The 15628-nt window shown below is 51.0% G+C and overlaps 1 protein-coding gene across 1 annotated transcript in view; it reads right to left on the reverse strand.

Moving 5' to 3' along the window:
* The window catches only part of ADGRG7 (adhesion G protein-coupled receptor G7), a 1782456-nt gene extending 1768046 nt beyond the window's left edge, over positions 1-14410 (reverse strand). The window contains exon 1 of the mRNA XM_085622407.1: positions 14363-14410. The gene's annotated coding sequence lies outside the window, so the exon portion shown is untranslated. The remainder of the gene's footprint in view (positions 1-14362) is intronic.
* Positions 14411-15628: the final 1218 nt, after the last annotated feature.

The following is a 15628-nucleotide window of genomic DNA, read 5'->3' on the forward strand; positions in this document are numbered from 1 at the left end:
GCACTGATCGCTAATTGCTAATCTCCAGTTTACCCAGTGTGATAGATGCAGTGATTGCAAGCCACCATTTCTGATTGTAACAAGATGCCTTTCCATCAGTTAGGCACATCGCATGTATAAGGCGTCTGGAAGTAAAAGTCAGTGATATCAATTTCAGGCAATGCTACTATGCCTCTGTTGCACCTCAGTTATGTAGAGCCAAAGTTATTGCCATTACTCTAATGTGGGTTTTAAGATTATTCAAACAAAGTCATTCAGATGCACAGATTCAGTATTCCAAATGGTGTAGGGTTATTTCACTCCGATGTTTCACTCAGGCATTCTAAAATCTCAATTCCGTTTTCAGTTCAGAAATTAAAATCCTATAGGCCCCCATAAGATGTTTCCCTCCGCTGTTTATGCTACTGGTGCTTCTATGCGGGACCCGGCTGGGGAGCCTTAGTGTGGTTTGTGCTGGTTTGTTATTACGTTTCAGCTGATTAAAGAATCTCAGAACGACAATGTAGAATTGATCATTTGAGTTTCTAAGCTTCTGAACATTTCTGATAAGCTATCATCATTTCGTTATTCGCATAGAGACATTGACATGGAATTTGGACAAAGACGCCATTTTAACTTAATCCAATCGCAGGATCGTGTCACCTGTAAGTGTGTAGGTTGCTTTCTTTTTGGGAGCACGCGGCGGGCCCTGGGGGGCCTAATTGTTTTTTTAATCACATATATGTAGCCTTGAAGCCAAACAAAGTCTCTACATTGTAAATAAACCAAATATACATAGCTTCATGTTGTTAAGTACTTCAAAAAACTAAGATATCTGTGTTTGTTGTAGGAAAAACTGCAAACTAAAGTGCCGCAAAATTGCCGCTAAATTTCCATATTTGTGCCGCTAAATTTCCATATTTGTGCCGCTAAATTTGCTAATCCATGCCGCTATATCCTGGGGGGTCTGCCCAAGGCAGTAGTAGCTGCTGTCGCATTTTTGGAGTGGGAGGGCAGTCCCACCAGGGCTTACTTCCTTGCCAAAGAGAAGTAGATTTTAATGCAGTGGACAACCCACCGAGAGATGGTGCACTTTTGCACAGCCCGACCTTTCTTGGCTCCCGCATATCCAGCAAAAAGTTGATCGTCCACCCGGAAAACTTTTGTGCGGTCGAGATAGAAAGACAGCACACGTTTTGGGTCCAGACGGTGGAGTCTCTCATCCTTCTTGTAAGGGTGCGGAGGTGGGAAGAAGGTGGGCAAAGTGATGGTCTGTCCTATATGGAAAGAGGTAATCCCCTAGTGAAGAAAAGAGGGCCTTGTACGAAGGACTACTTTGTCCGGATGAACAGCAAGAAAGGGAGGCTTGGAAGATAAAGCCTGAAGCTCACTCACTCTGCAAGCAGAAGTGATGGCAACAAGGGAAGCTGTCTTCAGCGTGAGGAGCCTGAGAGGACAGTTGTGAAGAGGCTCGAAGGGAGCGCACATAAGAAAGGTTAAGACCAGGTTTAAATCCCAATGGGGCATTATAAACGAAGAAGAGGAAAGAGGTGAGTAATGCCCTTTAGAAATCTATTTACAATAGGGAACTTGAAAAGAGAAGGCTGATCTGGAAGGCAAAGAAAGGCAGATATGACCGAAAGGTAGCCTTTAAGAATGCCCAAGGCAGAGCCCTGCTGGGCCAAAGAAAGTATATAACAAGAGAACCTCTGAAAGAGGGGCAGAGAGGGGATCCACAGTCTTTGCTGTGCACCATGCCACAAACCTTTTCCATCTGCAGGCGTATACCGTCTTAGTGGAGGGACGCCTGGCTGCCAAGATGACATTACAGACTTTGGGAGGAAGGTCAAAAGCTGTCAACTGTCACCGCTCAATCTCCACGCAAGTAGGTGGAGGCTGGACAGGTTCGGGTGAAGGACCGTCCCCTGCTGCTGCGACAGAAGATCCTCCCAAAGAGTCAGTCTGATCGGAGGATCGATGGCCATGCTCAAAAGCTCTGGGTACCAGACTCTGTGTGCACAATCCGGAGCCACAAGAATGACTTGGGCCCGGGCACGCTTGACTTTCTTCAGCCCCCTGGTCAGAAGTGGTACAGGCGGAAAGGCGTACAGGAGGCCGCGGGGAACAACCTTTACAACACAACTTTTACAACGCACTACCATTACAACGCATTTTTTACAACGCATAATCCATTACAACGCATGACATTACAACGCATGACACTACAACGCCTTTTTAAAAACTACCTTTACAACGCATTCCATTACAACGCATACTACCATTACAACGCATACCATTACAACGCATAATATTACACTACACTATCCAACACTTACCCTACTGTTGCACCCCCTGGAGTTAGAATAGTAATTTTTACCCCTATACTATCCAACACTTACCCTACTGATGCACCCCCTGGAGTTAGAATAGTAATTTTTACCCCTATACTATCCAACACTTACCCTACTGATGCACCCCCTGGAGTTAGAATAGCAATTTTTACCCCTATACTATCCAACACTTACCCTACTGATGCACCCCCTGGAGTTAGAATAGTAATTTTTACCCCTATACTATCCAACACTTACCCTACTGATGCACCCCCTGGAGTTAGAATAGTAATTTTTACCCCTATACTATCCAACACTTACCCTACTGATGCACCCCCTGGAGTTAGAATAGTAATTTTTACCCCTATACTATCCAACACTTACCCTACTGATGCACCCCCTGGAGTTAGAATAGTAATTTTTACCCCTATACTATCCAACACTTACCCTACTGATGCACCCCCTGGAGTTAGAATAGTAATTTTTACCCCTATACTATCCAACACTTACCCTACTGTTGCACCCCCTTGAGTTAGACTAGTAATTTTTACCCCTATACTATCCAACACTTACCCTACTGATGCACCCCCTGGAGTTAGAATAGTAATTTTTACCCCTATACTATCCAACACTTACCCTACTGATGCACCCCCTGGAGTTAGAATAGTAATTTTTAACCCTATACTATCCAACACTTACCCTACTGATGCACCCCCTGGAGTTACAATAGTAATTTTTACCCCTATACTATCCAACACTTACCCTACTGATGCACCCCCTGGAGTTAGAATAGTAATTTTTACCCCTATACTATCCAACACTTACCCTACTGATGCACCCCCTGGAGTTAGAATAGTAATTTTTAACCCTATACTATCCAACACTTACCCTACTGATGCACCCCCTGGAGTTACAATAGTAATTTTTACCCCTATACTATCCAACACTTACCCTACTGATGCACCCCCTGGAGTTAGAATAGTAATTTTTACCCCTATACTATCCAACACTTACCCTACTGTTTCACCCCCTGGAGTTAGAATAGTAATTTTTACCCCTATACTATCCAACACTTACCCTACTGTTGCACCCCCTGGAGTTAGAATAGTAATTTTTGCCCCTATACTATCTAATACTTACCTTAAATGTAATTTAATATAATGCGTTGTAATGGTATGCGTTGTAAAGGTAGTATGCGTTGTAATGGCAATGCGTTGTAAAGGTATTTTTTAAAAATGCGTTGTAGTGTCATGCGTTGTAATGTCATGCGTTGTAATGGATTATGCGTTGTAAAAAATGCGTTGTAAGTGCATGCATTGTAAAAGTGTGCGTTGTAACGTCATACATCCGGAGGCCGCAGTTCCATTCGTGACAAAAAGCGTCGCCAAGCGAGTGCCGCCTTGGAAATTCCAACATGCAGAATTGCTGACAGTGCACATACTCTTTGGTGGTGAACAGATCTAACCAAGGCTCACCCCAACGCTGGAGAAGACGTTGCACCACCTCCGAGTGAAGACGCCATTCGTGATCCACCAGGCACCGGCGGCGGAGTTTGTCTGCCCTGGCGTTCAGAGAACCTGCCAGGTGTTGAACCACCAGAGACATTCCCTGATGTTCCAGCCATGTCCAGAGACGATGAGCCTCTTGACTTAGGGTCCACAACCCCACACCGCCCTGCTTGTTGCAGTACCACATGGCGGTGGTGTTGTCTGTGAACATCTACACCACCTTCCCTTCAAGAGAGGGAAGGAATGCCTTCAGTTCTAGACAAATCACCCGGAGCTCCAGCAGGATGATATGGAGCCTGGACTCCGACGGAGACCAGACCCCTCTGATCTCCGCCACTCCCAAATGGCCGCCCCATTCTAGGAGTGACGCAGCTGTCATCACTGTGAGGTCTGGTTGAGGGAGGGAGAGGGATCTGCCTCGGACCCAGGCTTGGTTTGTGAGTCACCACTGCAGTTGAAGCGCAGTTCCCTCCAAGATCTGGATGTAGTCGGAAAGATCCCACTGATGCTGCACCCACTGAAATTTCAGGTCCCACTGCAGAGCCTGCATATGCCATCTGGCATGATCCACCAGCAGGATGCACGGGTCATGTGGCCCAGCAGCCTCTGGGTCATTCTCACTGAAATCCGGAATAGAGGCTGAAACATCGGTATCATAGACAAATATCCTGGACTCGCTGCTCGGGAGAATAAGCCCAAAACTGCACGGTATCCAAAACTGCTCCGATGAAAGGGAGCTTCTGAGAGGGAGTCAGGTGCGACTTAGGCATGTTGATAGTGAACCCCAGTGAGTGCAGGAGGTCTGCCGTAGTCGGGAGGTGGGAGACGACAGCCTGGGGCGAATCTGCCTTTAACAGCCAGCTGTCGAGATAGGGGAAGACTGGAACCTCTGATCTGCACAGATGCGCTGCGACCACCGCCATCACTTTCGTGAACACCCGCAGGGTGCTGGTGAGGCCAAAGGGGAGCACGGTAAACTGAAAATGCTTGTGGCCTACCGTGAACCATAGGTAACGCCTGTGGGCTAGCAGGACGGGGATATGGAAATATGCGTCCTGCAAATCCAACGCTACCAGCCAGTCTCCGGGGTCCAGGGCAGACAGGACCTGACCCAATGTGAGCATCTTGAACTTCTCCTTCTGGAGGAAACGGTTGAGGGCCCTGAGGTCTAGGATAGGACACAGGCCATTGTCCTTCTTGGGTCCTAGAAAGTGGTGGGAGCAGCAACCATGACCTACTTCTGGCAGAGGGAACCTTTCGATAGCTCCCTTGGCCATGAGAGCTGCAACTTCCTGGCGGATAAGGGCTAAGTGATCCTCCGACAAATGATGGAAGGATGGTGGCATGGAAGGAGGGGTAGTCTCGAAGGGGAGGGAGTAGCCCTTTCGGACTATCTGCAAAACCCACCTGTTCGACGTGATGTTTTGCCAGTGGGGGAGGGGATGGCGAATCCTGCCGCCCACTGGCCTCTGGTGGCCCTGAAAGGTCAGACTAGGAGGGCTTGGAGGCTGCTGCAGGGGGTTATGGGTGGACTGGCCTGCCCGCTGGCCCCCAGACCCGCATCGCTGGGTTCCACGTCTGTGCCCATTCACAGGCTGGGCAGGCTGCGTGACCCGGTGGCTAGACTGGGTTGAACGTGGGGGGACACCCCTTCCGTAGCCACGAAAGGGGCAAAAGAGACTGCGTGGGACTAGAGGTTGCCGTGAGGCCCAAGGGTCTGGCCGTAACCCTAGAATCCTTGAAGCGCTCGAGCGCCAAGTCGGCCTTGTCACCAAAAGGCTACGGCCATCAAAGGGCATGTCCAGTAAAGTGGATTGGACATCCCCAGAGGAACCAGACGTTTTCAACCAGGCGTAGTGCCTCAAGGCTAATGACATGGAAAGCGCTCTGCCTAGAGAGTCGGCGGTATCCAGCCCACATTTGATGGTGAACGTAGCTGCGTCTCTACCCTCAGCCACCGCACGGGTGAGAACGACCCGGGCCTCCTCCAGGCACTGTGGCAGCACTTTTGCAACCGTATCCCACCCTGTATGGGTATAATAAAGAGGCATGCTGTGTTCACTGACTGCAGCGCTGGGCTGGCGGAAGAAAACATCTTCCTACCGAGGAGGTCCAGCTTCTTGGATTCCCTATCCGGGGGAGCAGTAGGGCATGCACCCTTAGAGGACAATACTTGGACCACCAAGCTCTCTGGGTTGGGTGTTGGGAGAGGAAAAGTGGGTTGCCCAGGACCGGCGGTGGCGTCAGGCAATCATCCTGTCCAGAGGAGCCCCTGTGCTGGGCTTGGACTAAGTGCCCAGAAGGACATCGGTAAGGGCTTCATTAAAAGGCAGAAGGGGCTCTGAAGAGGCCGCTGCCGGTTGAAGCACCTTTGTCAGGAGATTAGTCATGACTTCCACCATAGGAAGCTCCAGGCCCATGGCTTTAGCTGCCATACACAACACCACTGCGTATAAAGCTCCCTCCTCCGTAGCCACGGTAGGGGGGAGAGCATGCCAAGGTTTGGGGAGGTATCCAAACCACTGGCATCACCCAGTTCCTCTTGCTAGTCTGGCTCCACAAGCTGGTCAGCCAAATGGTCAAAAGATCCCTCCTAGTCCTCTTCACCCTCTTCTGGTTGCCACTCAGGCCTAAAAGGAACACTAGAAAGGAACAGAGGTACAAATGTACCTTCTGGAGCTCGTACCCACGTCAAGTCAGGGGGGAGGCTGGGTTTGGCGCCAGTCGGGGGCACAACCGGCGCCAGGGGCATCATCACTGGAATCGGCACCAAGGAAGGTACTGTGAGGTCCACCATCATCGATCTGGATCTAGGCCTGGATACTCAGGGGCCCTCTGGCGCCGAAGCCACCGGCATCGAAGACCAAGGGCCCCCAGGCGAGTCTTCGGGGCCAAAAGACGCACCAACGGAGTCAGTCTGCTCAAAGATACCGTGAAGCGCTTTGTAGAAAGCTCAAAGCTGGGCAGGGGACGCTCCAGCTCTGGAAAAGGGAGGGAAGCACAGAGCTGTTCCAGGAGCAGGCTCTGAAGGCAGAGCTGGAGATCGACGACGCTTTGGGTCCCGCGTCGCGTCGGCCGAAGGACAGGGCGAATGCGAAGAGCGACAGTGCTTCTTCGCCTTCTTCTTGTGCTACGACTTACCCGATGATTGTGTAACGCCCTGAACGTCTCAGGATCGTTTAACAGACACGACAATGAGGACGCAACCACTTGTGAAGGGTTAGTTCTTTTAATGAAGGCAAATAAAATACAAAGAACAAACAAAAGTTATAGTCACTGGAATCCTCCAGGCTAAGTACGTTACCAGCCCACAGCACGGATGGTCCTAACCGTCCTCTGCATATACGCCGATCCCGGCGTATGCCAACAGAGGGCAGAAATGAAATGGCCGACAATGCCAATCGGTAGGCTGTGAGGGGCACGAAGAGTGTTGGGGAGAATCGAGGAGTCAGGGAAACACCCAGCCGGGGTCTCTACCTGAAGGGAGCAGCCGCTCAACCTCTTCCTCAGACTGCACCGGGACGCGGAGTCACCTCCTGGTGATGCGTCACCGATACCCCAATCACAAGCAAGAAGACTGAACCGAGAGCAGCCGCTCGATCGATCCTGTGGACTTCCGAGTCTGTAACGCGGCAAACACCTCCTGGTGTGCGTTACAGCTGGCAGTCCCTGTGTCTCTGGTCGGGCTGGGAGTTACGACTCCAACCAGCAAAAGCGCCACTGCGCTTGGACTCAGTCGAGTCAAAAAGCGAAGCTCAATGGTTGACCGGTAGAGCTTCCGGGTCCTTCACAGGTGACGATGGGGCAAGACACGGCCCAGGGAGTAACGACTCGACCTACCTCCGTTCTTGCCTTACTGGAGCACCACTCCGGAACACTGCTCTTCACGAAGCAGGTACGTCGGTGTAAACACAATATCCGACAGCCTTGTACCTCCCGGTTCCTCCCTTTATAGGGCGTGTTTTCCTTGAGTTATGTAACAGCTCTCCTGTTTACATAAGGGCGTGTTTCCCTTGAGTTATGTAACAGCTTTCCTGTTTACATAAGGGCGTGTTTCCCTTGTATGACAGGAATTCTTGACAGTACATCCTCCCTCTCAGCGGCTCCCCACGGGTCCAGCGCTGGCAGGAAAACGCCGATGGAACAAGGAGACCAAGCGCGGAGCATGAACCCCTTCAGCCGGTTCCCATGAATGCTCCTCCGGGCCATAGCCTTTCCACGCAACCAGGTACCACAGCTTCCCCCTGCGCCATTTGGACGCCCGTATGCCCGACACTTCATACTCCACCTCCGACTCCACGCATACCGGCCTAGGTGTCCCAGACGGCTTGGAGGGTGCTGGTTTGAGCAATGATACATGAAAGACAGGGTGTATCCGCAATGACTGGGGCAAGCACACCTTCACGTTCACGGGACCCATACACTTGGTAATTCGATAGGGGCCCATGTACTTGGGATGGAACACACTGTTCTTTCGAAACCTCATGTTTCTTGTGGATATCCAGACGTAGTCTCCAGTGCGGTACAGTGGCCCGGGCCTTCTCTTCCTATCTGCCGCAGCCTTGTATCTTCTCTTGGCCTCTATTAGGACAGCCCTTGAGTGCATCAACGTGTCTTTTATGTGTGCCACCCTGTCCGCTGTGGCGGGAATCCTGTCCTCTCTGAACGGATGTAGAAATGGCAAGAACCTGGGATGTTGGCCATAGTTGCTATAGAACGGAGATGACTGTGTGGAGCTGTGAGTGGCGTTGTTATAGGCTATCTCTGCAACCCATAGCAAGTCGACCCATTCTTCCCTGCCCTGGTCCACAAAACATCGCAGATACTGTTTGAGCGTTTGGTTCAGGCGCTCGGTTTGGCCGTCCGTTTGAGGGTGGTAGCTGGTGGACAGGGCGGTCTTAACATGCAGCGCAGTGCACCAAGTCTTCCAGAATTGCGCAGTAAACTGCGACCCCCGGTCCGACACGATCACCCCAGGTAATCCATGCAGTCGTACCACATTCTTTAGGAGTAGTGACGCCAATTCCCCGGCCGTAGGGACTCTCTTGCAGGGGATGAAGTGCCCCATTTTCGTCAAGTAATCCACCACCACCAGTATTGCCGTCCTCCCCTGGTCTACCGGTAGGCCCACCACGAAGTCCAGTGATATGCTATCCCATGGTCTATCCGGGGTCGGAAGTGGATGTAAGAGCCCTTGGGTTCGGGCATGGTCGGCCTTCATGGTAGCACACGTAGGACACTCCTGTCCCCACCTCCTGACATCCACTCTCATGGTTGGCCACCAGAAATGCCGTCCCATGCTAGCCACCGTTTTTTCAAAGCCCAAATGACCTGCGCATGGAGAGTCATGGCACCAGATGAATGCTTGTTTCCTTAGCCTAGGCGTGGGTATCAATAGGCACCTGCCCTTCAGGGGTATCCCGTCCTTCAGCTGCCATTCTCTGTGACTGAAGAGCCACCTCCGCCATGCGAATGACCTGATCCCTCTCTTTATTCCCCTCAGGAAAGTATCCGGTTGGATAACCCCCAATACCATCCTCGGGGAAATGATGGAACGCTCGGTTGCAGGCAATGGTTCCTTAACTGCAGATTGACGGGACAGGGCGTCCGCCTTCCGGTTTTCCGTCCCCGGCCGATATGTGATGCGGAAGTTGAACCCCGCAAAGAAGATCATCCACCGCAGCTGCCTGGGAGAAAGGTGTCTAGTGGCCGTCATGAACTGTAGGTTCCGATGGTCCGTGTACACCGATACCACATGTCTTGCCCCCATCAACCAATGCCTCCATTCGGTGAAGGCGTCCTTGATTGCGAGAAGCTCCTTCTCCGCAATATGGTAGTTGCGTTCGGCGTCGTTGAGTTTGCGGGACATGTACGCAACGGGATGAAGCACCCCTGTGTCGTGGTTGCGTTGGGACAAGATAGCCCCCAGCGCCACATCCGACGCGTCCGCTTCCACCACGTAGGGGAGATCCGGATCGGGGTGAGCCAACATCGGCGCCTTACCAAAGGCGCTTTTCAGGGCCTCAAAGGCTTTGTTCGCTTCAGGGGACCAGACAAACTCCTTGGACTTCCTCAGTAGCTGTGTGATTGGGGCCACCACTCCTGAAAATCCATCTATAAACCGCCTGTAAAAGTTGGCGAAGCCAATGAAACTTTGGACGTCCTTCACGCTTTGGGGCACCGGCCATTCTTTCACCGCCTTGATCTTTCGTTCTGCCATCTCCTGTCCCTCTGGACTCAGCATCACTCCGAGGAATTCCACGGATGTGACGTGGAAGTCACACTTGCTGAGTTTACAAAACAGCATGTTTTCCCTCAGCTTTTGGAGCACAGCTTTGACGTGGTGTACGTGCTCCTCCACACTGGACGAATAGATGAGGATGTCGTCGATATATACGACCACGTAGATATCCAACTCCTCTCTGAATACCTCATTCAAAAAGTACTGAAAGGCTGCCGGGGCGTTGCACAGACCGAACGGCATGACGAGGTACTCAAAAAGGCCGAACCTGGTCTTAAAGGCGGTCTTCCACTCGTCTCCGTCCCTCATGCGCACCAGATGGTATGCCCCTTTCAAATCCAACTTGGTGTAGATACGAGCTTTCTTGACCTGTTCCAGAAGTACACTGATGAGAGGCAAGGGGTACCGATTTTTTATGGTTATCGCATTCAATGCCCTAAAGTCCACACAGGCTCTCAGCTCCCCATTAGCCTTCGGGATGAAGAAGAGTGGCGAGGCGGCCGGAGACTTGGACGGGCGGATGAATCCTAGCTTGAGGAGTTTATCCAGGTACCCCCGGAGATGCACGTTTTCAGGCTCCGTCAGGGCATACAGCCTGCCGCTGGGAACGCTGGCCCCTGGCACCAGGTCGATCTGGCAGTCAAACTGTCTATGTGGTGGTAGCACTTCCGCCTTCACCTTATCAAATACATCCTCAAAACTGTGATAAGCCTGGGGGAGAGCCACATCTTTTTCTGCCGCTGTAGCCACCGTCTGACTCCCGCTCTCATCTGCGTCAAGGGATTCCGTTCTTATTCCACAATGCAGGATGCAATACGGTGACGTCATTTCGATGCGATGTGTTGGCCAATCCACAAAGGGGTTGTGTTTCTGTAGCCACGGCAATCCCAATATGACGCCATATTGGGGCGCTCGGATGATGTTAAAATCGATTTGTTCCAAATGGTTCCTCCCATATCTCATCGGAAGGACCCCCGTGTGCTGTCCGATGGGCCCCGTCACCAATCGCCTTCCGTCTACCGCATAGACGTCTTCGGGTACTGCTTTGGGAAGAAGCACTAGCCCTAGCCTGCATGCCTCGTTGTGGTCCATAAACATGCCAGTGGCCCCTGAATCCACCATGGCCACAACGGGTATCCACTGGTCATGCACTCCCACGTGCACCGTGATAAACAGGTGTCGTTGTCCCTTAGTGACCGAGTTGGAAAGTTAAGGGATGGATGAGTGACTCCGAGATGCCCCTTCTCTGGTCTTGGAGTCCTCTAGTTTTCCGCCGGTATGTCCACCACGGCTGTTACCGACCGGTTGGCCCGATAACGTGACGTCTTCGGTTTGGCAGGGCATTCACGTACGTAGTGGCCTTTTTTGCCACAATATAGGCACAATCCTTGTTTACGGCGTGACTCTTTCTCCGTGGCTGTAAGGCTCGCTCGTATTGCGCTGATGTCCATGGGTTCTCCCTTGGATGCGGTGGATGTTTCAGGACTTCCCACCGTCACATAGGATGGAAGGGATTTTCCTTTTCTCCCATGATCCCCCTTTCTTTCACTTAGCCTATGTTCCAGCCGTAATACCAGGTTGATAAGGCCCTCACATGTCTTGGGTTGAGGGTCAATATGAGCCACGGCGTCCTTGAGCTCATCGCACAGCCCTTGATGGAAGAGCGCCGTCTGTTTAGCAACAGGCCACTTGGTTTCTGCAACCAGCCTTCGGAACGCGTTGAGATACTGCACCAGGTCGTTGGATCCCTGTCTCAACTCAAGCATTTCACGGTCCGCCGTGTACGAGTCAGCCCTTCTGTCGAATACCTTCAGGAATTCCTCGCGAAAAGCACCCCAATCACATAAGAGGGGGTCGTCCCTGCTCACCAGAGGTACGGCCCATTGTGCCGCGTTTCCAGCCAAATAGGATATAAGGAAAGCCACACGAGCCTGACTCGTGGGGAACGCCTTTGGTTTGCATGATAAATGTAGCGCCACTTGTGTGAGGAATACCTGCACTGTGTTAGGATCCCCACTGTACCTCTCTGGTGTTGCCAAGGGGATGGCTACCGGCATTTCCACTACTACCGCAGGGGTCTGGTTCGTGAGGGAGGTGCTGGGCGTGAGCGGGTCCATTTGGATAGCATCCAGTCTGGCTTTTACATCGGCTGTTTCTTGCCTAGAGGCAGCCACTTCAACTTGCATGGCCGCTAAAGCAGCCAGCACATCATCAAGTGTTGCCATGTCTGTTATCGACCGGGAGACAGTTAGTGTTATTAAGGTCGGATATTTTGTAACGCCCTGAACGTCTCAGGATCGTTTAACAGACACGACAATGAGGACGCAACCACTTGTGAAGGGTTAGTTCTTTTAATGAAGGCAAATAAAATACAAAGAACAAACAAAAGTTATAGTCACTGGAATCCTCCAGGCTAAGTACGTTACCAGCCCACAGCACGGATGGTCCTAACCGTCCTCTGCATATACGCCGATCCCGGCGTATGCCAACAGAGGGCAGAAATGAAATGGCCGACAATGCCAATCGGTAGGCTGTGAGGGGCACGAAGAGTGTTGGGGAGAATCGAGGAGTCAGGGAAACACCCAGCCGGGGTCTCTACCTGAAGGGAGCAGCCGCTCAACCTCTTCCTCAGACTGCACCGGGACGCGGAGTCACCTCCTGGTGATGCGTCACCGATACCCCAATCACAAGCAAGAAGACTGAACCGAGAGCAGCCGCTCGATCGATCCTGTGGACTTCCGAGTCTGTAACGCGGCAAACACCTCCTGGTGTGCGTTACAGCTGGCAGTCCCTGTGTCTCTGGTCGGGCTGGGAGTTACGACTCCAACCAGCAAAAGCGCCACTGCGCTTGGACTCAGCCGAGTCAAAAAGCGAAGCTCAATGGTTGACCGGTAGAGCTTCCGGGTCCTTCACAGGTGACGATGGGGCAAGACACGGCCCAGGGAGTAACGACTCGACCTACCTCCGTTCTTGCCTTACTGGAGCACCACTCCGGAACACTGCTCTTCACGAAGCAGGTACGTCGGTGTAAACACAATATCCGACAGCCTTGTACCTCCCGGTTCCTCCCTTTATAGGGCGTGTTTTCCTTGAGTTATGTAACAGCTCTCCTGTTTACATAAGGGCGTGTTTCCCTTGAGTTATGTAACAGCTTTCCTGTTTACATAAGGGCGTGTTTCCCTTGAGTTATGTAACAGCTCTCCTGTTTACATAAGGGCGTGTTTCCCTTGAGTTATGTAACAGCTCTCCTGTTTACATAAGGGCGTGTTTCCCTTGTATGACAGGAATTCTTGACAGATTGCGAAGACTTGGATGATGAATGGTGATGGTGGTTCCGCGGCTTGTCCCGAGACCTTCCTCTCGTCCGGGACCTCGATCAATGCAGAGCCGACTGCCAGGCCTCCAAGGGCTTTTGGGATCGCTCCCGCAAAGATTTAGGATTCAAGGGCCAGAAGTCGGAGCCCGACTTAGGGTCGTGGTCGCGCTCAATGCACCAAAGGCACACGAGGTGGGGGTCCGTAACCAACATCCGGCGGTTACAGGCCTCACACAGTTTAAACCCAGTCTGACGATGGGACATTCCTCGCACACCAGGAGTCGACAGACTCAAAAAAGAAGTCGACAAAAGTCGAGAAAAAGTTAGTCAAAAAGCGACTAAGGGGTGGCTCTCTCCGGATCTGCGCTAGGCTGGCGCCAAAAAACGAAAGAACTGATGTCAGCGCGCAGGGGCACCGTCTAAGTAAATACCGCAACATCATTCCGGTGACCATGATGCCAATGACGGACGCGGAGTCGACCAACGCCACCTACCGACACGCAGGGGTACTGCTAGAGAAAAAATATCCAGATCCAGTCTGACGCCTGGGGTAAATTCTAAAGGGAAGGAATCTATAACTACAGTCTCTTTCAGATATTATATTTCTTCTTGTTTTTCCACCTAAACGCGCCTAGCCTGTAGAGCAGTACACATTCCAAAAGGTACTGGGGTAGAAAATAAAGCCAGATAACGGAATACTTATTTTGGAAAAAAGGGACAAACTAATTGAGGAATCCACTAAATATTGTGAGCCTCCCTTTACATCGGTCTAACCTCCCATGAATCTAAATGGTAATTAGTCGGCTTTCATAACCTGAAAAAAAGGCTGGGGAGGAGACAGAGAGGTTATCTGTTACTTTTCCACTCATTTCTATATATCCCCATCTATTTTTTCTTTGATTATAATTTGTCACACACCATTTTCAGCCTGAGCACCAAAGGAGATTGTGAAGGAAGATTATTGAATTTCCCTTGAATAAATACTTACAGCTACTTTATTTTCCAAGATTCCGGGGGTCCTTCAACATCTGAAGACCTAGAGGGAGTTAAAAGAAGAAGGTAATGAAAAGATCATCATCATTTCATGAAGATTTCTCACAACTATGTATATATATGTGTGTTTTCATGCATAACAAACTCAAAATAAAGACACCATTGCAAAACAAACCAAGCCTCCTCTCTTATACCTCCATCCCAGTCTCCTACAGTGACGTGACCTTGCCACTGGAAATGATTATCAAGGTAGTAGTGTTTCATGAACCTACACCAATGCCCATGTTGCAGACTGATAGATGTCTAGAACAGGCACTCATCATGCCAAAGCCGTTGAAGCACCTTTGGCCCTTTGTGGAATGCCCACAGGCTCTCAGTGAGCTGCTTCTTAGCCAGTGTGTATCGAATTTTAATACAGAGGACTATACACTTTAACTGGTTCCTTTTTTTTAACAGAATTCTCTTGCTTTGCCTCAGAAAAACCCACAAAGACTTGGTCATCCAAGCAGTGGCCTTTTGTGCTGTCAATGTAAATGCTGAGAGCTCTCTTAGGGTAAGGTCAATAGAGCTTCTCTTCTTTTGAGGGGTGGTCTACCTGGGATGTGGCCCATTGACCAAAGACGTCCTGCGCACCTCGGTATGGAGACATCACTTGTTGCCTGTCAGAGGACACCTGCTCAGTTTCTTTACTGAAGCATTCAGGGACCTTGCTAGGTGGTTGGTGACCTGGACAATATTCTGCTGGTCCAGCCACCTCCAAAGGTGTAGCGCTACCCGGCACAGGATCCAGGACTCCATTCTGCTCTACTTGTTGCAGTACCACATGGCAGTCATGTTGTCTGTAAGTACCTGCACCCCTTCTCCCTTTGATGGACATCAAGCAGGCTTTTAGGGCCACATGGATTGCTCCAGGCTCCAGACGTCTGACACTCTGCCTGGGACCAGAGCCTCAATATCTTCCTCTCTCCCAGATAGCCCCTCTAACTTAGCAATGAACCTCTAAACTAGCACCGTGAACTCTGGTTGGGAGAGTGAGAGTGGTCTCCCACAGGTCAGTTTGGCATCTACCAGCCACCAGTGCAGATCCTACAGGGTCTCTTTTGGAATCCGAATGGAGTTGGAGTGGCAGCCCTGATACTTGGCCACTGAGATCTAGGGTCCATTACAGGGCTCGGATGTGCCACTTGGTGTTTGTGATATGGGGGAAACATGAGGCCAGAAGAGCCATCCTCACCGAAATCTAGGACTGATCTCTAAACAT

Source organism: Triturus cristatus, chromosome 8 (genome assembly GCF_964204655.1).
Source record: "Triturus cristatus chromosome 8, aTriCri1.1, whole genome shotgun sequence".
Lineage (NCBI taxonomy): Eukaryota > Metazoa > Chordata > Amphibia > Caudata > Salamandridae > Triturus > Triturus cristatus.